Raw genomic sequence first — 27,334 nt, 5'->3', positions numbered from 1 at the left:
GGGCCCTGCACCCCATGGGAGACCAGGAGGAAGCACCTGGCTCCTGGCTTTGGATCCGTGCAGCGTGCCAGCCGTAGCTGCCATTTGGGGAGTGAACCAACAGAAGGAAAACCTTTCACTCTGTCTCTCTCTCTCACTAACTCTGCCTATCAAAAAGAAAAAAAAAAAAAAAACAAAGAAAGAAAGAAAATAAAATGACTCTTAAATGTTATTGAACCACTTTCTACGTGACCACATTGAATCTAAAACCTGTGCTCTGCTCCCGTGCCATAAGGCAGCCACTGTATATGACAGATTAGCTTCCTTCCCAAGTGTCCAGGAGGATATCAGCAAGTCACAGCCCTGGAAGAATTGGGACAACAGTTGCTCTGATCATCTTCCATGTTCTGTGGTCCAGATGAGGAACCTCAGCTGAGAAAGAGGACATGACTTTGAATGCTCATCCCTCTCTTGCGTAAGGAGCACCCTGGATTTCACAGTTCTGTCTGTGCACCCCCTGGCCTCATCTACGAAACCATCAATCCTGTGAATTTCTTCTAACTCCTTCGTACAGCCTTCCTGAAACAACAGAAGAACTCCAGGTCCCGCTGAAGAGACACAGCTACTACACACGTGGACATGCATGTCGGGGAAGGGAGATTCCTCTTGGGTTATACAGCGAGAGCACTGGAAATGAAACAGAAAAAGCAGATTAACAGGAAGGAGAAAGCCAGTGTATTCACATGAGTTGCACACACATACACCACAATGCATAACTCAAAGCTCTGAGTTAGTCCTTCGGGGCTAAAATAGCATCTTCACAAAGAATGACAGACTTGTAGAGGGAAACAGGCCTAGCCTTTCGTGGGAAGGGAAAGTAAATATCTGGGGAGTGGAGATAAGGGAGGTTTGAGGTTTGTTACACAGATTCTCTCTCTGGGCTGATACAAATCTGGTGAGTAAAAATCACTCTGCTTCCCTTTCTCGTGAGAAAGGTTTTATCCCACTTTTAGGTAAAAAGGAGGAGGACAGAGGGTCCTTCTCACACCTGCTGTTTCTCCAGTGTCTTAGTTCAAAATAATCCTTACGCCAAAGTGGCATATTTTGAGAGGCATATTCTGCTTCCATACAATAATACAGTGTAGGATAAACTCTTACTTCTAATATTGCTACTCCTAATATTTATTCTACTGCTAATATTAATCATTTCAGCTACTAATTGACCACATTTGCTTGCTAGGCACTATGCTAAGCATGTCCCATAATCTCTTCCATTTCCTTCTTTCAACAACCCCAGGGGATTCTAAGAGGTTAAGGAACCCTGCCCAGAGTCACCCAACTAGTGAAAGGAATTGTGGCTGGGAAGTTAACTCTACATGAATGCAGGCTACTTCTAGTTCCCTACAGCCTCCCGGACTGTGAGGCTGAGCTCACTCAGGAGTTGCAGTGAAGTTGCTGTCTTCACAGTGTTTGTATTTTGCTGAGCCAAGCATCCCCTGAGGCTAAAAGACTTGCGCCTTATCCTTCTCAACTTGTTGGCCCTGGGAGGAGAGGAAAATCTTTACACACAGTGGACACTGAAATCCATTTGAATGACAGCTCCGCTCCCTTCCTGAACCGACAGCTCTTGGGCCTGCAGTTCCTTGCCCTGGGCTGCTCGATAAATCTTTTGTCAGAGTGATTGCTGATGGCTTGTTTTCTATCCTTTGCTGAACTATTTATAGAAGAACTTTCCACACACTCCAAAATGTCATCTTCTCCAGAGATACTTTTTTTGGACCTTGAAACTGTATCCTTCAATAAAAAAACATTGCTAGAATTTCAGATAAGGCCCAACTATTGACTTGTAAGTAACTCAGAGTGCTGTGCCATGCTTAGTTGAATCTTAGGTTATTCTTACCCAATTCTAACATGATTTCAATAAGCTATTACCATAGTTAAATCATTTCATATAAAACAAAGCACTTAAAATTATTTTAGCGATTTTATGGCCAAAACCAAACTGTTGAGTAATTTTAAAATTTTCTCAGAATCCAAGGGTCAAACAGGAAAATTAGAAATCATGGTGTCTGATACTGCTGTTTTTCAGAATAGGACGGAGGTACAGACAGGTGATGAAAATTTCCTGATGTCACAAAGCTACCTTTTGCCTCAGTAAACACATCAAGCTCAATGCCTACCATAGATGCTTTGGGGTGTGACTATCATTTTTCTGAATTCATTGCCTGTTTTTCTATCTTTAATGTCTGGCATAATACAAGTACAGGACAAGTGCTCAAGAAATGTGATAAAATATTTACTATTATCAGTTATTGATCCAAAATAGCTAAAATAAAGATGTATTCCTGGGGCTGGTGCTGTGGCATAGAGGATAAAGCCGCTGCCTGCATTGTCGGCATCCTATATGGGTGCTGTTTCGAGTCCCAGCTGCTCTACTTCCCATCGGGCTCTCTGCAATGGCCTGGGAGAGCAGTGGAAGATGGCTCAAGTCCTTGGGCGCCCATGTCCACATGGGAGACTCAGAAGAAGCTCTGGTTCCTGGTTTCGTATTGGCTCAGCTCTGGCTGTTGCAGTTACCTGGGGAGTGAACCAGCGGATGGCAGACCTCTCTCTCTCTCCCTCTCTCTCTCTGACTTTACCTCTCTGTAACTCTATTTTTCAAATAAATAAAAAAATTTTAAAAAAAGCATTCATAACATGAAAGAAAAAAAAGGCACCCCAGCGTTAAACAGTCCTGGAAGACTTAAGACGAATGTAATGGGGGGAGACTGACTGAGCTGGACTCTGTGAAACCCAAACTGAGATAGCTTTGAGACACTGGAGTGAGCAAGCAGGAAAGTGCAGGAGGGCTTGGTGGCCAGGGCGGGCAAGCTGCTAAGGCATTTGTGTTTCTCATCTGTGCCTACGGAAGCCAGGCTCTTACCCACCTGCAGACACTGGGACGGGGCACCAGCTCCCTTGACTACACTTCAAAGCAGTGGTGCCCAGGTCCTCCGGGAAGACACTCTTGGGTCATGCAACTGGCAAGAGGATGGAGAGGAATGGCATCTCAGAGGAGTAGGGACAGATTCTACGGTTGCAACTTTTCTCAAGGAAAATGGTCCAACAAAAAGGTCAGGGACCCATCATTAGGAAATCTTTGAACAATTTGACTCTGCTGAGGGGAACAGTAAGGCTGTCTTGGTCAGTACTTCTCAGTAAAGATGGAGGAATAAACACATATACTTGCTTTCCTTCTCTCCTAAGATCCCAATGAAATTCTAGCAATAAAGACTTGAAAAGCACAAGGACAAAGAAAATAGTTCCCCAGATGGTTAGGAACTGGCAACATCAAGAATCTCTGGGGGCAGGGGAGGAGTGAGGACTTGAAAACAGAATGATTGATTGAACAGCAGAAAGGAAATGTTCAACTTAATGGTTGGAAGGTAAATTTGAGGAAATGCAATCCAAAAGAGAATAAAACGACAAGGAGATGAAAAAGGAAGAGAGAAAATATGACAACGGAAGAACCACTCCTTGATATCAACAGGAGATCTAGAAAGGGTAAAAAGGGAATGGCCCAAGCTACCAAAGAGTTAAAGATAACTTGCCAGCAGCCTCTGTATTAAAAGGCCCACTGAGGGCCCAATCCTGTAGAGCAAAAGGCTGCCACACTGCAGCCCATCATGGTGGATTTTGGAATGCTAAGGGCAAAAAGAGGATCCTACAGCTTCCAGAGTGGAAGAAAAATCCATCAGGTTTCTTTTGTGGTTTGACGTTTCTTCTGCTTTAAGAAACTTTTATTCATGCAAAGAATATGGGATTTACTCTTTTTTTTTTTCAGAAGTGATAATGTTTAAGTCCTTGACCCAATTCAAATTATGCTTTATCATTTTGATTATCATATAAAGAAGTTATTTATATTTACACTTGGATGTCCAACTTTTCTAGCACAATCTTTTTTTAAAAAAATTTTTTTCTCCCATCAAAATACCTTGGTACTTTGTCAAAAATAAATGACTCATACACACGTGCACCCATTGTTTTTCTCTTGTGATAGTATTGTTACAGTAATGCTAGATTCATAAAATGAATTGGGAAGTATTCTCTTCAATTTCTTGGAAGAGTTTAGGTAGAACTGGTGTTCATTCTTTTTCAAATGTTTGCTGGAATTCCCAGTGAAGCCAAATGGCTTGGACTTCTCTTTGCAGGAAGGATTTTAAACTATCATTCAATTTCTTCAACAGACATAAAGGCTGGTCAGGCTACATTATTTTTCTTGCAGGAGAGAGAGCTCTCACTTACTGGTTTACTCCCTAAATGCTTGGGAGCGGGGAATCTAATCCGTGTTTTCCCCCCAAGGGGTAGGGACTCAACTACTGTGCCATTGTCTGCTGCCTAGCAAGGTGTGCACTTACAGGAAGACAGAACCAGGCTTGGGGTAGGGGCTGGAACCCAGGAATTCTGATATGGAAAGTGAGCAACCAAACCCACATCTTAATCACTGCACCAGACACTCACCCCAATTAGTCCAGTTTTTATTAGCATAAAATAGTTCTTAATAATCCTCTATCCTTTATAATACTTTCTAGTACTGCTTCAGATGCATCCCACAAGTGTGAAAATGTTATGTTTTTACTTTCATGCAATTGAAAGTATTTTATAATTTATCTTCCAATTTCTTCTCCAATTTATAGGCTATTTAAAGGGGTGCTACTTAGTTTTTTAAGTACTTGAAAATCTTTCCAGATCACTTTCTGTTATGGATTTCTGATTTAATTTCATTTTGATCAAAGGACATACTTTGTAAGACTTGAACCTCTTTATATTTTTTGAGACTTGTTTTTTGTACCCAAAATATGCTCTATCCTGATAAATGCTTTAAGTTCATTTGACAAGAATGAGTATTCTGCATATGTCAATTAGGTTAATTTGGTTGACAGAGTTGTTTAAATCTTCCATATTGTTATGATTTTACATCTGCTTATTCAATCATTTATTGAGAAGAGGATATGGGGGTGCTAAACTCCACTCATAATTGTAGATCGTCCATTTCTCCCACTACTAGTTCCATGCATTCTGTTCCATGCACTCTGAAGATCTGTTATCACTTGTGTAGACATTTAGGATTATGTTTTCTTGATTAACCTCTATTGTTATGAAATAAACTTTCATCTCTGGTGATATTCTTTGCTGTGAAATCTCTTTTAATTGATATTAAAATGGAAATTTCAGCTTAAACTTATTTATTATTTTTTTTTATTTAGTGAATATAAATTTCCAAAGTACAGCTTATGGATTACAATGGCTTCCCCCCCATAACATCCCTCCCACCCGCAACCCTCCCCTTTCCCACTCCCTCTCCCCTTCCATTCACATCAAGGTTCATTTTCAATTCTCTTTATATACAGAAGATCAATTTAGTCTTATTATTTTTAAACATTATACAATGTATCCTGTTTTATACCTTGTTACTTCTAACCTATTTATGGTTTTACTTGCAAAATTGGTTTCTTTTTTAAAAATCTTATTGAAGGGATACAAATTACATGTATTTCATATAAAATTAGCTTCTTGTAGGCTGCACAGAGTCATGTCTTAATTTTTTTTATCCAATTTCACACTGTCTTTTAACTGGTATTTAAACCATTTACAGGCCGGTGCCATGGCTCACTAAGCCAATCCTCTGCGTGCAGTGCCAGCACTCTGGGTTCTAGTCCCGGTTGGGGCACTGGATTCTGTCCCGGTTGCTCCTCTTTCAGTCCAGCTCTCTGCTGTGACCCAGTAGGTCAGTGGAGGATGGCCCAGGTCCTTGAGCCCTGCACCCGCGTGGGAGACCAGGAGGAAGCACCTGGCTCCTGGCTTCAGATCAGCACAGCGCACCAGCCGTAGCAGCCATTTGGGGAGTGAACCAATGGAAGGAAGACCTTTCTCTCTGTCTTTCTCTCTAACTCTGTCAAAAAAAAAAAAATTTACATTTAAGATGATTGTTGACGCTTCTGAAATTTCTGGAACTGTTTGTCCTTGTGCTGCTGCTAAGCCCCTAAGTACTCTGTCCCACAAGTTCCAGCCAACTCACTCTCCCCAAACTTCAATCTCTCTCTTCAAATAAAGTGAAATCGTCGCACTCTACGTGGGATTTCTCTCCATGATCCATGACCCAGAAAGTGCCTCTACGTGGATAGCACAACTCCCCTCATTTGGTTCCATTCTCTTAGGGTTCACAGTCACCTTTGCCTGTTGTCTAATATCCCAAAACACTCTCCTCATATGTTTTGCCCAGTTTTCCAATTGTTTGTGAGGGGGTAAATCCAGTCCCAGTTTTCCAATCATGGCTGGAGTAGACGTCTTTCTCAAAATCTTTCAAAATTATCAAATTAGCTAAAGAAAGCTTGACATATATGCTGCAACTACAGGCTCTGAAGTGACAGAAATGTGGCAGTACAGCATCTGCTTCACTTTGCTCCCTCACGTACTAGGATCCTGTAAGCACTGGATTCCTTTTCACTGTACTGCCAGTTGGCCTCCTCTTACTTTCTGTACAGAAAATAATGGCAAAGATGTGCCCACCCCATATATTCCTCCCTCAGGTCAAGCCACACCAAAGTGCCAGCCCCTAGTCATGGCATATTATCCTAGGAACAGAGCTGATGGAAGACATAAGATCTGCCGCACATCGCGTTGATGTGCCTAGTGCTTCAGGCTGGGAGTCTGAAACACATTCCATTAATTTTGAAACTAATTTTTTTTATCTTTAGCAGTTAATACATTTAAAAAATGGCCCTCTCACAAGTGTCAATGCTAAAGTCCATTGATCAAGTCTGGAAGGATTATGGTGTGTTTGTAACATCCCTCAGTACTAGGTAGATCATCCAAGTGGAATAAGACTGGCCCTTGGACTTCAGGGACAATGGCAGCACGCTTTACCATGGGCCTCTGCTCTGCTCTCGCTGTGGATTCCCCTCCCGGCAGTGGTAAGTCTTTCTCATAGTTTTGGTATCACATTCTGCAGGTGATGCTTTCTTTTTTTAAAGTTTTTTTGTTTGTTTGTTTATTTGACAGGTAGAGTTACAGACAGAGAGAGAGACAGAGAGAAAAGTCTTCCTTCCATTGGTTCACCCCCTAAATGGCCACTACGGCCGGCGCTGTGCTGATCCGAAGCCAGGAGCTGGGTGCAAGGGCCTAAGCACCTGGGCCATCCTCCACTGCCTTCCTGGGCCACAGCAGAGAGCTGGACTGGAAGAGGAGCAGCCGGGACTAGAACCCGGCGCCCATATGGGATGCCGGCGCTGCAGGTGGAGGATTAACCAAGTGCGCCACGGCGCTAGCCCGTGATGCTTTCTGTGACCTCTAACCTGAGATCTAGGCATTTCCTTGATATTTAAGAAGTACTTTAACTTGGATTTCCCTTCATCATCTCACAGTCCACAAATTCAAAATGCAACCCTTTCCCAAACAGAGCATCTTCTAAAGTCTCCTCTCTTGTCAATGACATCAATGTTCTCTCAATTGCGCATTGCAGACTTGTTCAGTGATTGCCATTGCTGCAATCACGGGGCTTGGAGTAACCCATGCCCCTCTTCTCCTTTCTTTCTTGTATCTAGTTTTGATAGGTCTTTTCCAGGACTTGATCTCTCCTTTTCCCATTTCACACACACCAATTTAGTCTAATGCCTCCTTACTACTTGGATCATAATGGAAGAACTTTATAGTTTATCTTGATTCTCATACAGCCCAAGAGTCCTGAAATTTCACTCCCAATCAACATCTTACAGTGTTATCCTGAACTGCTCCATCAAATCTAAATGCCTTTGCCTGTCTTAAGGTTTTCCATAGTCTGTCTTCCCCTTCTTCACTTGTATCTCATTCCTAACCCTCCACAAATCCAGCCTAATCTTGGCATTTATGTCCATAACTCTCTTTGCTTTTGTATTTCCCATACATGAACACTCTTAGTCTATGGGCATTTGAGTCCAACAAGACCTCAAACATCAAGTCATCTACCACTGTCTTCCCAAGACTTGTCTGACTACTCCTTCTTATACTTGTCTCCCTCTCCCTAAACTTCTACAATAACAATCTGTGCCATGCAACTATGATGAGTGTTTATGCCTTTGTTCACATCATTCACGATGCCAGTTCTCCCTCTTCATCTAAACTGTGAGCACCCTAAGGAGAGACGCCACAGCATTTTAGTCCCCTATCTCATCAGGCTCCCTGTACGTGGCAAATAATGATTGATGGAAAAGCTGAATGAGCTGTTGATTTATTAGCATGAGTGAACTGAGCATTAGATTCAACTAGGCTTCAACTGACCTCACTTTTCAAAACACACATCCATCATGAGTATTTAACTTACATTATTTAATAAGCAGAAGCAAGGGAATGCTGCTGTTTACTTTTTTTCCCAAAGAAATATTTTATTTAAGGAAAACAAACTTCATGCATTTCATAAATACAACTTCAGGAATATAGAAATTCTTCCCACCATACTCGTCCTCCCACCTACTCTCCCATTTCTCCTCCTCCTCCCTCTTCTATTCCTAGTCCCATTTTCCACTAAGATCCATTTTCTTTTTTTCTTTTTAAGAAAACTTTTATTTAGTAAATATAAATTTGAAAGTACAACTTTTGCATTATAGCAGCTTTTCCCCCCATAACCATCATCCCACCCACAAACCATCCCATTTCCTACTCCCTCTCCCATCCCCTTCTTCATTAGGATTAATTTTTAATTATCTTTATATACAGAAGATCAACTTAGTATATACTAAGTATAGATTTCAACACAGACACACAAAGTATAGAGTACTGTTTGAGTAGTAGTTTTACCATTAATTTGCATAGTACAACACATTAAAGACAGAGATCCTACATGGGGAGTAAGTACACAGTGACTCCTGTTATTGATTTAACAATCGTCACTCTTATTTATGATGTCAGTAATCACCCGAGGCTCTTGTCATGAGCTGCCAAGGCTATGGAAGCCTCTTGAGTTCACAAACTCTGACCTTATTTAGACAAGGCTATAATCAAAGTGGAAGTTCTCTCCTCCCTTCAGAGAAAGGTACCTCCTTCTTTGATGGCCCCTTCTTTCCACTGGGATCTCACTCACAGAGATCTTTCATTTAGGTCATTTTTTGCCATAGTGTCTTGGCTTTCCATGCCTGAGAAACTCTCATGGGCTTTATAGCCAGATCTGAATGCCTTAAGGGCTGATTCTGAGGCCAGAGTGCTGTTTAGGACATCTGCCATTCTATGAGTCTGCTTTATATCCTGCTTCCCATGTTGGGTCATTCTCTCCTTTTTAATTCTATCAATATTATTAGCGGACACTGGTCTTATTTATGTGATCCCTTTGACACTTAATCCTATCTTTATGATCAATTATGAATTTAAACTGATCACTTTAACTAGTAAGATAGCATTAATACATGCCAAATTAATGGGATTTGGATTCCCATGGCATGTTTCTAGCTTTACCATTAGGGATAAGTCTGAATGAGCATGTGCTGACCTGTACATCACCTCCCTCTCTTATTCCCACTCTTATTTTTAACAGTGATCAATTTTCAGTTAACTTTAAACACCTAAGAATAACTGTGTGTTAATGAAAGAGTTCAACCAATGGCATTAAGTAGAAAAAGAAAATACTAAAAAGAATAAAATAGTAAGCTGTTTTTTGACAGTTATAAGATTAATTTTTGATTAAGTTTATACAAAGATCAACTCTATACTAAGAATTCAACACTTTGCACAAAAAACCAAAAGTCTTCCTCAACACTCGAGAGAAGGGCTATTCAATGTCACGTGGCAGTTTACTTTTAAAGTAAAAATTGGGACCTGACATGAGGAGTACAGACTGTACTTTAAAAGGCAATGGAGTGGGGGGCAGTGCTGTGGCGTAGCGGGTAAAGCCGGCACCTGCAGTGCCGGCATCCCATATGGGCGCCGGTTTGAGTCCTGAAAGCTCTACTGCTGATCCAGATCTCTGTTATGGCCTGGGAAAGCAGAAGATGGCCTAAGTCTTTGGGCCCTTGCACCCACATGGAAGACCTGGAAGAAGCTCCTGGCTCCTGGCTTTGGATTGGCGCAGCTCCAGCTGTTGCAGCCATTTGGGGAGTGAACCAGCAGATGAAAAACCTCTTCTCTCTTTCTCTATCTGCTCTCTATCTGCCTCTGCCTCTCTGTAACTCTGCCTTTCAAATAAATAAATAAATCTTAAAAAAAATGGACAGGATACTTGGAATTGGGCCTGTTCTAGAAAAATCTAAGATATTTGGAAAAAATATTAGTTCTTCTAAATTCATGTTTCTATTATTTAAATCCCACTAGCCCCAAGAGGGGAGATCAGGACAATATTGGCAGCTATAGAAGCTGACAATGGGATTGATTGCTCTAAGGAAGTGACAGGAACTTCCACCCACACAAGTACTGTGTTATTTTTCCACAAATGGGGCCTACAGTGATGAAGTATGTGTAGTGGAGGACACGTCCAAAGGCTTGAGCAATTCTTCTGGCAAAGGCGTCTGACACCAGGGGACTCGTTACTACACTGCTGTGCCAGCACCAAGACTGACTGAACCGCCTTAGTCACCAGGAAGTGGTGCCACTAATCACAGATCTGAGTGGCATCTGGCCTGTGTGTTTCAAAGACCAAGCAAAGCCAAACAACCACAGACTTCTCCCACACCGGAGTCTACGTTCTGGAAGGTACTGACCTCGGCTCTCAGCTGGCCCTGCAGTGAAATCCCAAGGGTCCCCTCTTTGCAAAGGGGGTACCAGGGCTTCTCAAGGCCTTGTCTACCCAGAATACAATTGCCCTATGTGTACTACAGGTCCCCAAATGACCCATGAGAGTCATTTATGTATAGTTGAGTGATGTCTCCAAGAAGCCCTGGTTTAAATACAAATATGTCACTTAGACTTGGTTACCTGCTAACCCCTTGGTTCTCTGCTCACCCCAGAAGTAATTAGCTAACTTCCACAGGTTGGCTGAAGGATTTAAAGTTAAGTGGGTTGGTTGTTTTATGGGTTCAAAACTGCAAAGGCTGCGGGCTAGGAACAACAGGTTATTGGATAAAGGCTACCACGCTGGACATAGCAGGTTCCGAAGGAACTGGTCAGTCCAATGAAAGAGAAAGGGAGATTGAAGAGGAGAAAACACGCCACTTCCTGATTTTGCCCAGAACTAAGCTAGCATTCATATCTTCCTATAGCAGGCACCATTAGACTAGAGCCTGGGCAGTCGCCTTGGAGGCCTTTACCACTGGCCGTTGACACATTAGAAACTTACTCAATACTTCCAACTCTCTGAAAGCTCAGCCAAGGAAAAAGAAACTGAAAGGCAAGACAGAGAAGATCAAAAACAGACATGGTGTTTTCAAAGAAATCAACTCCCTTCTTCCTCTTAAAAATCTTCCTTTTCTGTAAAATGTGTCCTACTGTGGATGCTTTAATACTTCCACCTTAACACCCTCTGGAGTTCTCGCTGTACTCCGCTGTGATAGCTCTAAGATAAACGTTATCCCAGGATAACCAAGCTCCTTGTTGCCAGGGGCAGCGGAACTCTTACTCCAGGTGGGCAGCCTCCCACTGAGGGGATAATCCGGCCAGAAGCAGGCTGTGCGGCTCTGGGCGACACACAGACGTAGAGGCCAGAGACACACAGTGATCAGTCACAAGAAATAAGTTTCTAGAAACTTCCTGTCTCCTGTTGAGACCTCTGATTTAAGAAACAGTCTTAGTACCATCTGAATATAATATTCTGACTTGTCACTGGGCACAGTTATTAGTTAAAACATCAGATGTTATAAAATTAGTCTTCACGACGTAAAATAAATACCACCACCCTCCCATCCCTTTCAAACTTTATCTTACAATAAAAATGGCTCTCCTGTCAAGACTCTGGGAAGAAAAATACCACTGAACAAAATGGCAAATTCACATTCACATGGCTACGAATTTTTCCAAAAGTGGAAATCAAGGCTAATTTCACTCATCAGCAAAATAAAAGGAAGGAATCATCTCTCCACAAAAGTAAACTTTTGGATGCCCAGATTACATTAACAGCCAAGAGGAAGAGGAGGAAGAGGGGAGGGAAGAGGGAGTCCAAGAGTGGGGGGAGGTAACGGTAATATCAACTGCCTTGAAGAGTTCTCCTTGTCTCACGGGAAGAACTAACTCTCCTTCCTCTGTTTTTCCAGGGCAATTAATCCAAACCTCTACGAAGCAATTAATTCAAACCTACATAAGATGTCAATCACATTATGTTATGGATGGGCGTTGGTAAGGCTATTACTTTGGCTGAATGATAAGCTGTTTATAAGAGGAAGAGGAGGCAGTGGGGGTGGGGAGCCCATTTCCTCTAAGAGCAGCCTTTTGGCTGATATGATGCACTGACCTGTCACCTGCAGTCCAGGCTGGCCCCCTTAGCCCCCCTGCCTGGTAGAGAAGAGAGCACACTGACTGCAGCAGGAACACAATGGGGCCATGGGGTCTTCTGGTGAGAGCTTATGGAGAACTTCAGTCTGGATCTCCCCAGACTAAATGACCCCACAGAGCTGCTGCCCTGGCCATACCAAAAGTGTATGGGAAGGGCAGGGTTGGGAACCCCAGAGAACCATGTAAATGCTTCCTGTGCAAGTCATGCTTCTCTTTGGCAGGCACACATCCTCAAGTTCAGCTCAGGACTTGCAGTGACCAAGAGACTGAGACAAAATAGATTTGGCTGCATTGGCCTGGAGTGGATTCCTGGCCGAAAACCCAAGGCACTGCCTTGAGTAGTCAGATTTCTGAAACACAAAAAGAAATAGCAATGGGGAAAGGAGAGGGTAAGGTGAGGTGGGGTGAGTGTGTGTGTGAGAGGACAAAGAACCCTGCCCCAACGCTGCCCTGCCCAACGCTGAACTTCCCCCTTCCTCCCCAACCTGCCGGTTCATCCTCCATCTGTATCGGCTGAGATCTTGTCCCAGGAACCTGACCTCTCTGGACCTAACTTCCTGTACAATCAGCCTATGGAAGGGCCTCGTAGCTGTGAGAGAGATTGTGGTTGTCAGGAGCTCACTGGACAATCTCCTGGGAAGGCCACAAGTTCCACCGTGGCTTCTCCACGTGCCCCTCTCCAGGTTCCCACAGCCCTGCCCCCACTGGCCCTTTAGATCGAGAGTTAGAAGTGATAATAGATGCTTGCTCTTGCAAGTTTGGGGATCCTGCACCATTTGCTGGTTCTCCTAAACCTTATAAATAATTCCTAGTTTAAACTCCCCCCCAACCCAAATTGTGTGCCATTCATTTCCCATCAAGATTTGGACAGATATATTTTCCTTTTTAAAAAAAAATATTTTATTAATTTGAAAGGCAGAGTGACAGAGAGAGAAGGAAAGATCTTCCCCCCACTGGTTCACTCCCCAAATGGCTGCAGTGGCTGGGACTGGACCAAGTCAATGCCAAGAGCCAGGAACTCCATTCCCATATGGGTCTCCTACATGGGTGACAGAGGCCCAAATACTGGAACCAACTTCCACTGCGTTCCCAGGCACATTAGCAGGGAGCTGGATTGGAAGCAGCCAGGACTTGAACTGTCATTTCTATATGGGAGGCAGGTGTTATAGGCAGCAGCTTAACTTGCTGTGTCACAATGCCATCGCCCCACCCCCCCACCCCAATATATTTTCTAGATACAAGAGGTTTTGCAAAAGAGGTGATGGAGGTTGAGCTTGGGAGAGGTAGATTCAAAACAAGGTAATATAAGTCCCATTTCTACGCCTATTGGTGGCAGTGGAACAGACCATCCTTTTGCCTCTACACATGAACAAATAGAAAAAGCAGTGAACAGATCAGAAGACCTGGAGCCTAGCCTGAAATTTAGCCCACACTGGCTATATGGTCTTAGTCAATCACTTCAGCTTTTTACAGGACCCAGTTTTCTCATTTATACAATGGAAATCATCTGCTGGATATACTTCATACCACTGCTAGGAGACTCACTTATCAGAATGCTTTGAAAAACGCTGACCCAGACTTATCTGTTGTATAAAATCTGCTAAGTTTTTCCAGGCCTAGCAGTAATATCAACCCCTTGGGAGAATAAATTCTCCTCCTTCTGTTTTTATACAGCAATTAATGAAAACTTCTATTAAAGCATCTATCATGTTCCATTATAGGTGGCTATCTAGAAGTTTATTACGTTGGTTATATGGTTACTCTCTACACGTTGTAGCCAAAGCACCCAGCCTGGAGCTTAGCACATAAAGATATCAGCCAATTTTCATCAAATGGATGCACGCACTCTTCTTTTTAATTCTCACCTCTTCATCTTATTCCTAGGCCATCATCTCTCTCACCACCTTCTACGTTTATCCTATAACAACCTTGGTCCACAATGTCTCCTCCAATTTTAACTTCTAGGAGGAAAGACCCTAAATGCCAGAGGGAACTATACTAATTGAGCAAAGGTATCCTGAGAAGACAGTCAGCCCCACAGGGTGTGGCATGGACCCAGGAGTGATTCCAGTCAGATTTGTCTTGCTCAAAATTTGAACTATTTTGTACAGCGACTTCTTTTTCATTTTTTTCTTTTTTATTTAGTAAATATAAATTTTCAAAGTACAGTTAATGGATTACAATGGCTTCCCCCCTCCATAATTTCCCTCCCACTCACACCCCTCCCATCTCCTGCTTCTTCTCCCACTCCATTCACATCAAGATTCATTTTCAATTATCTTTATATACAGAAGATCAATTCAGTATATATTAAGGAAAGATTTCATCAGTTTGCACCCACACAGAAACACAAAGTGTAAAATACTGTTTCAGTACTAGTTATAGCATTACTTCACATTGGACAACACACTAAGGACACATCCCACATGAGAAGTAAGTACACAGTGACTCCTGTTGTTGACTTAACAATTTGACACTCTTGTTCATGGCTTCAGTAATCTCCCTAGGCTCTAGTCATGAGTTGCCAAGGCTATGGAAGCCTTTTGAGTTCGCTGAGCTCGATCTTATTCTGACAGGGTCATAGTCAAAGTGGAAGTTCTCTGCTCCCTTCAGAGAAAGGTACCTCCTTCTTTGATGGCCCTGTTCTTTCCACTTAGATCTCACTCGCAGAGATCTTCCATTTAGGTCTTCTTTTTTTTTTTTTTTCCCCAGGGTGTCTTGGCTTTCCATGCCTAAAATACTCTCATGGGCTCTTCAGCCATATCCGAATGCCTTAAGGGCTGATTCTGAGGCCAGAGTGCTATTTAGGACATCTGCCATTCTATGAGTCTACTGTGTATCCCGCTTCCCATGATGGATCGTTCTCTCCCTTTTTGATTCTATCAGCTAGTACTAGCAGACACTAGACTTGTTTGTGTGATCCCTTTGATTCTTAGACCTATCAGTGTAATCAATTGTGAACTGAAATTGATCACTTGGACTAGTGAGATGGCATTGGTACATGCCACCTTGATGGGATTGTATTGGAATCCCCTGGCATGATTCTAACTCCACCATTTGGGGAAAGTCCGATTGAGCATGTCCCAAATTTGTACAGCGACTTCTACCATTCAAAAAGCTTTGACATAGGGAAGTCCTGGATACTTAAGGTGATCTTGAGGCCACAAAAGGCTGAGGAGCTAGCAGAGGAAAGAGAAACAGGAGGCATGCAAAGTAAGAGAGATGAGGTGGTATATCAATACTGACACGTGAAAATTCTATGACTTGGGATTTTTCAGACTTTGGAAGGCAGGTATATTTTGGTACCAATACTAGATGGTGACACTTCTCAATGTCCTTCCAAGTCTCCCCCAAGAGTTCAGCTAGCTGAACTGGTAGGTGATCCAGGGAGCTCCTCTTGGGAGATCTATTCTTGTTACCTTTCATGGTCCTGGCGACATTGTTGAGTTGAGGCTGAGTGAGTTGAGTCTGACCAGTGTCATTCAAACTTTGCTACTGGGGGTCTGCTGTGACCTCTTTTGATCCACCAGCCATGGCCTGTGGTCTACCTTATTTCTTAACGTCACGAGCTTTCTTCTTGTTCACAAGGTTTCTGTGGGTTCCACTAAATCTTTTGCTCATATCTACTGAACAGATGTCCCTTCTTCTTGGCCATCAGATGTCACAATCATTGTTAGTCACTTCATTCCTATCACTCAGTCCCTTTTCTCTGAAGGTTCTTGCACATTACTCAGCCTCTGAGTCCCCCAAGGCTGTGGGAATGAAAGAGAATAAAAGGGCCAGCGCTGTGGCATAGCATGTAATGCTACCACTTGCAGTGCCAGCATCCCATATGGGCACCAATTTGTGTCCTGGTTGCTCTACTTCCAATCCAGCTCCCTGCTAATGTGCTTTGGAAAGCAGCAGAAGAATATCTAAGTCCTTGGGTCCCTGCACCCACGTGACCAGAAAGAAGCTCTTGGCTTTAGATCAGCCCAGCTCTGGCCACTGCAGCCATTTGGGGAATTAACCAGCAGATAGAAGATCTCTCTCTGGCTCTGCCTCTCTCTGTATCTCTACCTTGCAAATAAATAAATTAATCATAAAAAAGAAAGCGAATGAGAACAAATAAAGAATTGAAGCTTTTTTTTTGCAAACAATGAAAGAGGCAAGTCCTAAATTTAGGGAAGCTCCAATCTTAATCCTGCCTTCTAGATCTAAGTTAGGGTCTGTCCTTGCCAGAGGCTCTTGATTGTCAGTAATTCCAATAGGCCCAACCTACATAGCATCAAGACAAGGTTGACTTGAGCCTCCTTTATTGATGTGCCTCTGCAATCTGATAAACGGGAATCTTCAAAGTTCTCCCAGTGCAGCTGAAGAACCACTAGAATTTCTCCAATGCATCAAACCAGCCAACGCTTCCCTGGATCTTGGGGTGGGAAAGTTTCAAGGAACAATTCTTTTTTTTTTTTAAACTTTTATTTAATGAATATAAATTTCCAAAGTACGGCTTATGGGTTACAATGGCTTCCTCCCCATAACGTCCCTCCCACCCGCAACCCTCCCCTTTCCCACTCTCGAGGAACAATTCTAAGCACCCAGCTATGCTCAGAATCAGAACATGTTGTACAACTCCAAATTTAATATTGCATTTCTGCAACTGTGGTTTGTGCTAAAGCAGAGAGGGCAAAGTAGAAACCTCAAAGAGGAAGAGGGGGAAATGGCGCAGAGAAGCAAATGTACTGCTCTGTCCCTGCAGAGTGCATGACTTTTTAGCAACTGCCTTACTTATAAAGTAATTTCTCTGGGAAAATGATTTCCTTTGAGTTACCATTTAAGTGCCCACATTCTGCTCTTAGGAAGTTTATGCTAATAGATTTCATTAAATAATTATCCATAATAGAGTCATTTCATTTTTGATTCATTATTAAAGAAATGAAGTTGCATCAAGTTACAGAGTCCACTAATAGCCTTTATAAATATTAGAAGTTGAACACTTTCTGGGGAGAAATGGTCTTTTAAAATCTTTATTAAATGATTATTTTTTGCTTTATAATGGCTTTCACCATAAAAATGTTAGAATAGAAGAAATATTGACGATATGACCAACATCTTGGCTCTACTTGTAAGGATCCTAGCTGATCATCAGAGGTTATGCAATGGCACTGAGAGATGGGAAAGCTGAAGTAGAAATTCCTTGGCCAGATGTTGCATTTGTTTCCAGCAGACCCCTTTCACCATCACTCTGTGATCAGGGACTTTAGCATTCTCTTCAAACATGAGCAACCGGTGTCCTTCAAATCCCAGAGTGCTGGATATCACTTCCAGTAACAAAGGGGTTCATTCCTTGCTTTCACTTGGGAATCCAAACTTTGTAGCTTATTAAAAACTTTATTGCAAAAAAACAGTGAGAATATACAGTTCAATGTCATGGTAAAAATTTAAAAATCTATAAGCATCTTAAACAAGAGGCAATGGTAACCACATTGAACCTGCTAGCCCCTGGTTAGCTGTAAATCAAGTCTGAAATATCAGAGCCCAAGGGTAACCATGAGAGCCCTGACAAAGATGGCCAAGAATTATATTCTGGCTACATCACAAGCTCTGTAGTAATTTAAAGCTATTATTCAATATCTTTAAGCCTCAGTTCCCTTTCCTGAAAAAAAAAAAGAGATGTAAACTATTATTTCTCAATGTTATTATGGAAATTACAATAGATATTTTTGTAAAATAAATGCTTACTGCAATGATGCATACACAGGAAACTGAAGTTCCCTGGGAGATGTACTGCCTCATATCTGACCACATACTCCAGTTCATCTGAACTCTATTAAACTCCCTAAGTTATGAAATCCAAATTGTGGATGTCCTATTTATGAGAACAGCTCAATTCCTCTCTTTTCTGGAGGTCACCCCCCCAACCAAATCATCATCTTCCCTGGGGCTGGGACAGTGGTCCACGACAGGGTGATTTGGTCCACTTCCTGGGACCGTATAAGGCTTGTGCTTGTTGTTTTCAATCAGTCTCTGGCTTTTGCTGCTCTGAAGTTCCATTCTCTCCATCCCAGTTTGCTGCATTTATTTTTCTCTTTCTCCCTCTTTTGCCTACTGTATCTATTTTCCTCCAATATCCTAATCATGACTTATAAGCATAAGAATAGTTTTACAGGAAAACTAGGTATTGATATAAGAGAAACCAATGCCACCACCTCTCAAATTCTTTCAAAAAGCCAAGATAACCTCTTCTGGATCATTCTGGATCTTTGTTCCTTTCCTTAATAATTTGTTTCAAACATCAATGTGCAAGATATAATAAAACCTTAAATATAATTATTTGAATAACTCTTGAGTTTTTTCTATCTTATTTATTATGAAGCCTTCATCCTTTGATTTAACAAAAACATTGTGACAACTAACAGACCAGGAAAACATCAAGATGATACTACATTCATCTAGCTGAGCCACTACCAGAGCTTAGTCTTGTGGAAGCATTTCCACTAAGATCCGAACCAGACAAGTGTGCCCACGCCCACCACTGATATTTAATATAGCCCTGGAAGTGTCAGCTAGAGCCATTAGGCAAGACAAAGAAAACAAAGGGAAACAAATTGGAAAGGAGGAAGTCAAATTACCCCTGTTTGCAGATGACATGATTCTATATATTTATACAGGGGAACCAAAAGTCTCCACTAAGAAATTATTGGAACTCATAAGAGAGTTTGGTTAAGTTGCAGGTATAAAATTAACACACAAGAGTCAATAGCCTTTGTATACACAAACAATGCCAGGGCATAAGTTCTTTCTCAATCCCATTCACAATAGCTACAAAAATTTAAATAACTAATTTGGAATAAATTTAATTAAGGAGGTGAAATATCTCTATGATGAAAATTAAAAAACATTAAAGAAAGAAAAAGAACACACATACAAAAATGGAAAAAATCTTTCATGTTTATAGATTGGAAGAATTAATATCACCAAAATGTCCATACTACCAGAAGCAATTTAAAGATTCAATGCAATCACAATCTCAATCAAAATATCAATGACATTCTTCTCAGATCATAGGAAACACAAGAATGCTAAATAGCAAAAGCAATCTTAAACAACAAAAACAAAGCCAGAGGCATCACAATACCAGATCTCTAGACATACTACAGGGCAATTATAATCAAAACAGCCTGGTACTGGCACACAAATGGAACAGTAGACCAATGGAACAGTACAGAGACTCCAGAAAGCCACACACCTACCTACAACCAATTAATCTTTGACAAAGGAGGTGAAATCAATCCCTGGAGAAAGGACAGTCTGTTCAACAAACAGTGCTGGGAAAATTGGATCTCTGCATGCAGAAGTATGAAATAGGACTTCTACCTTACATCTTATACAAAAATCAACTCTGTTGGGGTCTTAAGCCTGAAGCTGGTCCCTGACCAGCAGGGGACAGTACAGGCACTCCCTGACAAGGTGAACAGGAGAGGTAAGGTTGACAGGTCAAGCACACCACAAGCACCTGTGAGTTCTGTTGAAGCAGGAACTACTTTATTGAGGAAGCATACAGGCTTATAAGGCTTACAAAAGATATGCGCAGTAGGGGAGCCAATCAGCAAAAACGTCATGCAGGCATGGGTGGACTACGCACAGGGGCATCTTAAGCAAAGTATAGGGATCATGCACTGTCCACGTGTCTGGAACTAAAGCGGACCTATCTCTGCTGGTGGTCTGATCTTACGTAGCTTAACCGCAGAAGCCACAGACACGCCCCTTGAACATCTGCCAGGCACCATATTGTAATAGAGATTTTAGGCAATGCCAAACACAACTCAACATGGATCAAGGATCTAAATCTATGACCTGATACAATAAAATTACTAGGGAAAGAATATTGGGAAAATTCTGCAAGACACTGGCATAGGCAAAGACTTCCTGGGAAAGATCCCAGAATTACAGATAATCAAAGTGAAAATTGACAAATGGGATTACATCAAGCTAAGAAGCTTCTGCGTTGCAAAGGAAACACTCAGAAAAATGAAGAGGCAACTAAGAGAATGGGAGGAAATATTTGTAAACTATGCAACTGATAAAAGATTCATACCCAGAATCTATAAAGAGCTCAAGAAACTCAGTAACAAAAAATAAACAATCCAGTTAAGAAATGGGCAAAGTACTTGAACAGGCATATTTCAAAACAGGAAATTCAAATGGCAAACAGACACATGAAAAAATGCTCAGGATCACTAAGACATTAGGGAAATGCAAATCAAAACCACAATGAGGTTTCATCTCACCCCATTCAGAATGCCTCTCATATAGAAATCAAAAAAACAACAAATGCTGATGATGTTGGGAGGAAACATACCTTAATCCACTGTTGGTTGGAATATACACTAATACAGCAATTGTGGAAGACAGCATGAATATACCTCAGAGAGCTCAAAATAGATCTACCACATGCTCCAGCCATTTCACTCATGGGAATTTACCCAAGGGAAATGAAATAAGCATATGAAAGAGTTGTCTGTACCCTCATGTTTATTGCAGCTCAGTTCACAATAGCTAAGATATGGAATCAACCCAGATGTTCATCAAATGATGACTGGAAAAAGAAATTGTGATATAGATATAGTATGGAATACTACTCAGCTGTAAAAAAGAATGAAATCCCATCTTTTGCAACAAAATGGGTGCACCTGGAAACCATTAACTGAAATAAGCCAGGCTCCAAAAACAAATACCATGTTTTCCCTGATATGTGGTAAATAATAGAGTACCAAAAAATGTAAATGAGTGAAATTGACATTTTGAGATTCTATGATTGTTACAGCCTTTGTCTCTATTGTTAAGGAACAGCACTTTTTTCTTCCAACTATTTGTTGAATACTTAGTGTAGGGTTAATCTTATGAGCATAAAATAGACTGAGAATAGATCATTGTAAAAATTAAGGAATGGGAAATGAAGAGGAGAGGGTAGGGGGTGAGAATGTGGCTGGGAGGGAGGGAGGGGTGAGAAGTATCATTATGCTCCTAAATCAGTATATATGAAATACATGACATTTTTTCACCTTAATTTTTTTTTTTAAAGAAAGAACTTTGTCTTGGTAGACAGACATTGACAAACCAGCACAAGTTCTCTGGTAGAAGTTAGCTGGGGAAAGTGGTAAAGGATTGGTAGGTGCCAGGTGCAGTGGGTTATTGCTTTTCTCTTTAAGTGGGGTATTTTTCAAAGTCTCCTCTGTGATAGTTTTATGTATTAGAAAACACATGTGGGGCTGGTGCTGTGGCATAGCAGGTAAGGCCACTGCCTGCAGTGCTGGCATCCCGTATGGGTGCAGGTTTGAGTCCCAGCTGCTCCACTTCCGATCCAGCTCTCTGCTATGGCCTAGGAAAGCAGAAGGTGGCCCAAATCCTTTGGCCTCTGCATCCACATGGGAGACCCAGGAGAAGCTCCTTGCTCCTGGCTTCAGATTGGTGCAGCTCTGTCCATTGTGGCCATCTGAGAGGTGAACCAGCAGATGGAAGACCTCTCTCTGTGGCTCTGCCTTTAATACATTAATTAATTTAAAAGAGAAAACACATGTGAAATGTGAGTTGGATTAGGGAGATGTTAGATGTTAGCTAGCTGGTTGGCTAATTGCACCCACAGGATATAAGTGAATAGCTAGGTTAACACCTGAATAGATTCTTAGTGGTGGACCACAGAAATTGTCTTTTTAAAAAATTTTTTTTATTTATTATTTTTTTTGACAGGCAGAGTGGACAGTGAGAGAGAGAGACAGAGAGAAAGGTCTTCCTTTGCCGTTGGTTCACCCTCCAATGGCCGCCACGGCCAGCGTGCTGCGGCCAGCGCACCGCACTGATCCAAAGGCAGGAGCCAGGTGCTTCTCCTGGTCTCCCATGGGGTGCAGGGCCCAAGGACTTGGGCCATCCTCCACTGCACTCCCAGGCCACAGCAGAGAGCTGGCCTGAAAGAGGGACAACCGGGACAGAATCCGGCGCCCTGACTGGGACTAGAACCCGGTGTGCTGGCGCCGCAAGGTGGAGGATTAGCCTAGTGAGCCATGGCGCCGGCCAGAAATTGTCTTATTCAGCTTTTGAATTTGTGGTTTGAACAAAGGCATAAACAGCATGTTCATAAATGCATACAGAAGACACAGACTTGTCAGAAGCAACAAATTCAAAAGATGATGGAATCAAGGCTTGTAGTGATCTCGATATACTGAGACGTTGCAACAAAATAGATCAATTCACCCTAAAAGGGAGGAAGCCTTCATTTATCACTATACAGCTGCATCCTTTCAATGAGTATTATTATTTGTGTTCATTATGTGGATTTCTCTTTCAGCAATCAAGGGATCCCATACTAAAATAACTACAACAGCAATGCATAGGGGGCCAATTCTCAGGGAAGCTGGAGCTGCTAGTGTGTGGATGAGGAGAGAAGTGTGTTAATGCCCTTGTCTGCTTTCTTGCCACAACAAAGGCAAGAGAGGTGGTAGTTGATTTTGCTTCAAGAGTGATATAAATAAAATTCAAACAGAAAAGGCTGTGCATTGAATACCAGACTTAGAAATTTCAGAGATAAATCTACTTCTGGCATGGCTGGAGCCCAATGCTCCATGTAGCAGGAGTCTGCCTCTCCAAATCTCTTGCCTTTATTCCTATGTGTTATATTCATACTTACATAGGTTATTTTCAAATGGTAGCAAACATGACCCTCAATAACCATGACTGGCATGTAACTTGGCATCTGACTTGGCAGAATGAAAACTCTATGAGGATGAGAACTCCTTTCCCTTTCATCCCAGCAGAGTCCTGGGCTGGCCTCAGGTCTGCGGCTCACATCAGTGGCCACACACAGGCCATGTGCCCAGTCCTAGTCTAGAGGGAAAAGTAGCAGAAGACAACATGACTTTTAGCTAAGCACATGCAGTGAGCTCCAACATGAAAGAGGAACTCTAGGAACCGAAGCAGAGGGAAAGTACTAGAATAGGCAAACACACAGATAACCACTCTGAAAGTTATCATTCCCACTGTCCTCTTCACAAGGAAAATTGAGTAAGGCTGGATGAGAATAGCAGAGCTAGAGATGAGAAGACAAAGGGGAGGGGGCATAACTGCTCTCTGACTCGTGAAGGGTCTCCATGGAGAAGAGTCCATGGTGTCTTCATGGACTGACTTGGTTCTTACACTCAGAGGATAGGAGTAGGAGAATTCAGTAGAAGATTCTGGGAGACCAATTTTAGTTCAATATGTGAAATGTTGAGTAGTCTTCAATAAGTTCATGTAAATGTATGTTATGAAAAAAATAGATGCATGGACTTAAACATTTTTGTACCACAAAAAAGTTACCTTTTAAAAACATGTTTGTTTATTTACTTAAAAGAGAGACAGGGAAAGAAGTCCCATGTGCTGGTTCACTCCCCAAATGCCCACAACATCAGGGGGTTGGCCAGGCCAAAGCCAGGAGCCAGGAATTCAATCCAGGTCTCCCACATGGGTGGCAGGGACCCAATTACTTTAGCCATCAACCTGCTGATATTGGGCATGACAGCCAGAGTGGCATCTTAACCACTGCACCAAATACTTTCCCAAATCTCACCTTTTAATTCCATTTCCCTTGATCTTCTTGAAGTACCCTTGTATTACAACTTACCATATCCACCAACAGTCTAGGCACTGAGCGAGCTCTCTCCAAAGAGAGGAACTGAACAGGATGCTAACACTGGGTAGGAAGGTGTATTAGATGATACCTCTTTGATCTATACGAAGGTCCTCCAACTCTTTGAGCTCTAAATGATGTGGTAAACTTTTCCAATGCACTTTCTAGCCAATGTCATTGGATTTATGACTACTCCAAACCACCAAAATCCAAGGAAGTTTGCATGCTCTGACCAGCTTGCTCGCGTCTGCACCCTTCTCTGAACTGGTCATGGCTTCTTTTTTTTTTGGAAGGCAGATTCTACCACACTGCCCCCTGCTGACCAGGGGGCACAGCTGGTTGCATCAAGTGCTTGTTGAGCTATTCCTGGGCTCTAAAAAGTGACAAGAACACCCTTTGTGGGGCTGGCATAGCAGGTTAAGCCTCCACTTGCCATGTTGTCATCCCAAATGGGCTCTGGTTCAAGTCCCAGCTGCTCCACTTCTTATCCGGCTCCCTGCTAAAGGCCTTGGAAAGCAGCAGCAGATGACCCAAGCCTTTGGGCTCCTGTACCCATGTGGTAGACCCAGAGGAAGCTTCTGGCTCCTGGCTTCAGCATGCCCCAGCCCTGGCTGTTGGGGCCATTTGGGGAGTGAACCCATGGATGGAAGACCTCTCTCTCCCTGTCTATCTGTGTATCTCTCACCTTCTGTAATTCTGCCTTTTATACAGATTTTTAAAAAGGAACATTCTCTGAGTTCCTTGCCTGCTCTGTCTGCAGATTGAGGCTCCTCAGGGAATATTGTGATTCTGGGCCTCTTGTTTGTGGGTTTTCAGGGACTCTCCCAACAGCAGAATCCCTTCACTTTTCTGCTGCCAGGAACCATTAGAAGGAGCTGAGGGTCACCGCCTTGGTAACATGTCCCATTTTCCTGGAGATATGTACCAGCTGACAAGGATTTGGCCAGAGGCATGAAAGGGCAGTGGCCATGACTTCTGTTGTTAGAGTATTCCCTCCCTTATGATAAATCTGTTGCATTTTTAATCCTGTTCAGAAGACAATGAAGCAATTGGGTACCCAAGGGCCTCTGAATTTTTATAATTAATCTTCTGATGACTCTGAGGGGCTGAACCATGCTGTGCAGATCAACGATTCAAGAAGCAGAGGCTGGCATTGTGGGACAGTTGGTTAAGCTACCACTGGCATCCTGTATTGGAGCATCAGTACCAGTCCTAGTTGCTTGGCTTACCATCCAGTTCCCTGCTAATGAACCTGTGAAAGCAGCAGAAAATGGTCCAGGTCCTTGGGCCCCTGACACCCACATGGGAGACCCAGAGAGTTCCAGGCTCCTGGATTCAGGCTGGCCCAGCCCTGGCTGTTGTGGCCATTTGAGAAGTGAACCAGCAGATGGAAGATCTCTTTCTTTCAAATAAATAAATAAATATTTTTTTTAACAAATTCAAGAAACAAAATAATCTCCCTAGATTCTCATGAATGATGTATGTAATATCAGAAGATATGTACTTCCATGGCTAGGAGCTCTTTGAAAGTGTGTGTCCTGAACCTCCATTTGTCTGTCTCTCCTACAATTCATACATCATGTTTTAAGATACTCTTCACAAATTCTACTGTGCTCACTATAATGGCTTTCCCCACTGAACAGCCTGGAAACAGCTCTAAAATGGTGCCCTTGGCCTGGATTCTAGATGGGAGGGCAGACCCTGAACTGGTAGAGAAGGAGTTGGTAAGCGCAGACAGCAGAGCCAATGGCATCATCAATGTAGAGAATGGCACCAAGGTCATGACCGGGAAGACAATAAGCCAGGGGCAAGAATAGAACACAGATAATTAGAAAATGGGCTGCCACAGCAGCTCTGGAACAACCATCAGATCTTTAATAGATCTGCAAAAAAACACATGACATCAGCTGCTCTTGGTCTTCTCATTTGGTGCTGGGTAATTTTCCTCGAGAGAGAAGAGACAAAACACCTGAGCTCTCTCTAACAGCTTCTCCCTTGTGCCGCTGCCTCTCCGTGGCATCCTTTGTGCCCTTTCTCCCTTCTGGGAAACAACTCTGAAAAGGAAACAGGTCAGGACTTCCCAAGCATGCAACAAACAAATGCGTGAGGGTTTGGGGACTCAAGGCGAGCAGAGGCATGGTCCTTCAGCGTGGCCATCCAAACTGGAACTTCCTCTGTGGTTATCAACTTAAGCACCCCTGGCCAGGGCTTTCCCAGCAAGGCTGTCCTCATTTCTGGGGCACGCCCAAGGAACTGGAGAGCACAGAACATGTGGTATATGGCCCATCCTGTCTTTAAAAAAAAAAAAAAATACCCAGAAGCATGAAGGAAGAGTGCTCACAGACTCCACTGGTGGGGATTTTTCTAGAATCAGCAAGTAAGCTGAAAGAGCCTCACAGACCTTGCAATGCTGTAGAGAATTTTGCCAAATCAGCTGCGAGAACAACCTCTCATTCATTTAATCTTGCCTTAAGTGACTCCGCTCTTCGGTGGGTGTAGTTTCACCCTGGATTTTTTTCAGTGTTTAACTCAAATGGCCTAAAGCATTCTTTTTTCCTTACAGGAGAGGTAGTGCTGGCATCATTGGTGAGCTAGCATAAAGGAAATAAGCATGCCGATTCATATCACCCAATGTAGAAGCTGTTTGAGTAACACTAACTTGTAGCTGCTTCTAGAGCTTCTTGCTTGCCTATGGCCGCGGCCAGCAGCACGATGTAGGAATAACCGCCACTCCCTCCAAAATGAACTTACTTGTCTGGTCCTCGGTGAGGTTCAGGTGCAGGACCGACGAGGCTGGCAGAGCGCACAGAAGCAAAATAGCATTCATGCACAGGCAGGCTCCGCCCCCCTCCACGTGGCGCTCAGAACGCACTCTGGGATAGGACAGAGGGGCGCCCAGGGTCGGTGCTGGGTTCCAGAGTAATTAAGAAAGCATTGTGGGCGAAAAAGAGCCATCCGAGGGAGAAGGGTCAAACACCACTACGTTTGCTGATTTCTCGGTAACTCCAAACGTTCAAGTGCCACTGTGTGCGTACCTCCACGTTCGTTCAGTGGAATGACATTTCCCTAGGGACTTCAAATGACCCGGACACCTGAGTTCTCCCAATAATTTGGAATCTGAAGGTCTGGGGAGAAGTCCAGAAATCTGCATTTTACACAACATCCCACGTGACTCCTCTGTAGCCAGCCAGTGAGAAGGCCTTTAAAATGCTATTTTGTGCACCAGTTGGGGTTTGCCTTAGATATATTTGGTTTGGAGAAGAAAAGATAATTTTAGATAATTTTTGCATG

The 27,334-nt window shown here is 42.7% G+C and overlaps 1 long non-coding RNA gene across 1 annotated transcript; it reads right to left on the bottom strand.

Moving 5' to 3' along the window:
• Positions 1 to 262: 262 nt before the first annotated feature.
• LOC149126427 (uncharacterized) lies at positions 263 to 27,334 on the bottom strand. Its single transcript, XR_016233392.1, has 2 exons — positions 26,795 to 27,334; positions 263 to 666 (listed from the first exon to the last, which is right to left on the bottom strand). It is a non-coding gene; the product is annotated as an uncharacterized LOC149126427 (long non-coding RNA).

This window comes from Oryctolagus cuniculus, chromosome 5, assembly GCF_051225735.1.
Source record: "Oryctolagus cuniculus isolate XC-2025 breed Fujian yellow rabbit chromosome 5, ASM5122573v1, whole genome shotgun sequence".
Lineage (NCBI taxonomy): Eukaryota > Metazoa > Chordata > Mammalia > Lagomorpha > Leporidae > Oryctolagus > Oryctolagus cuniculus.
The sequence above is the reverse complement of the archived record's forward strand: the minus strand, read 5'-3'. Positions and strand labels throughout refer to the sequence as shown.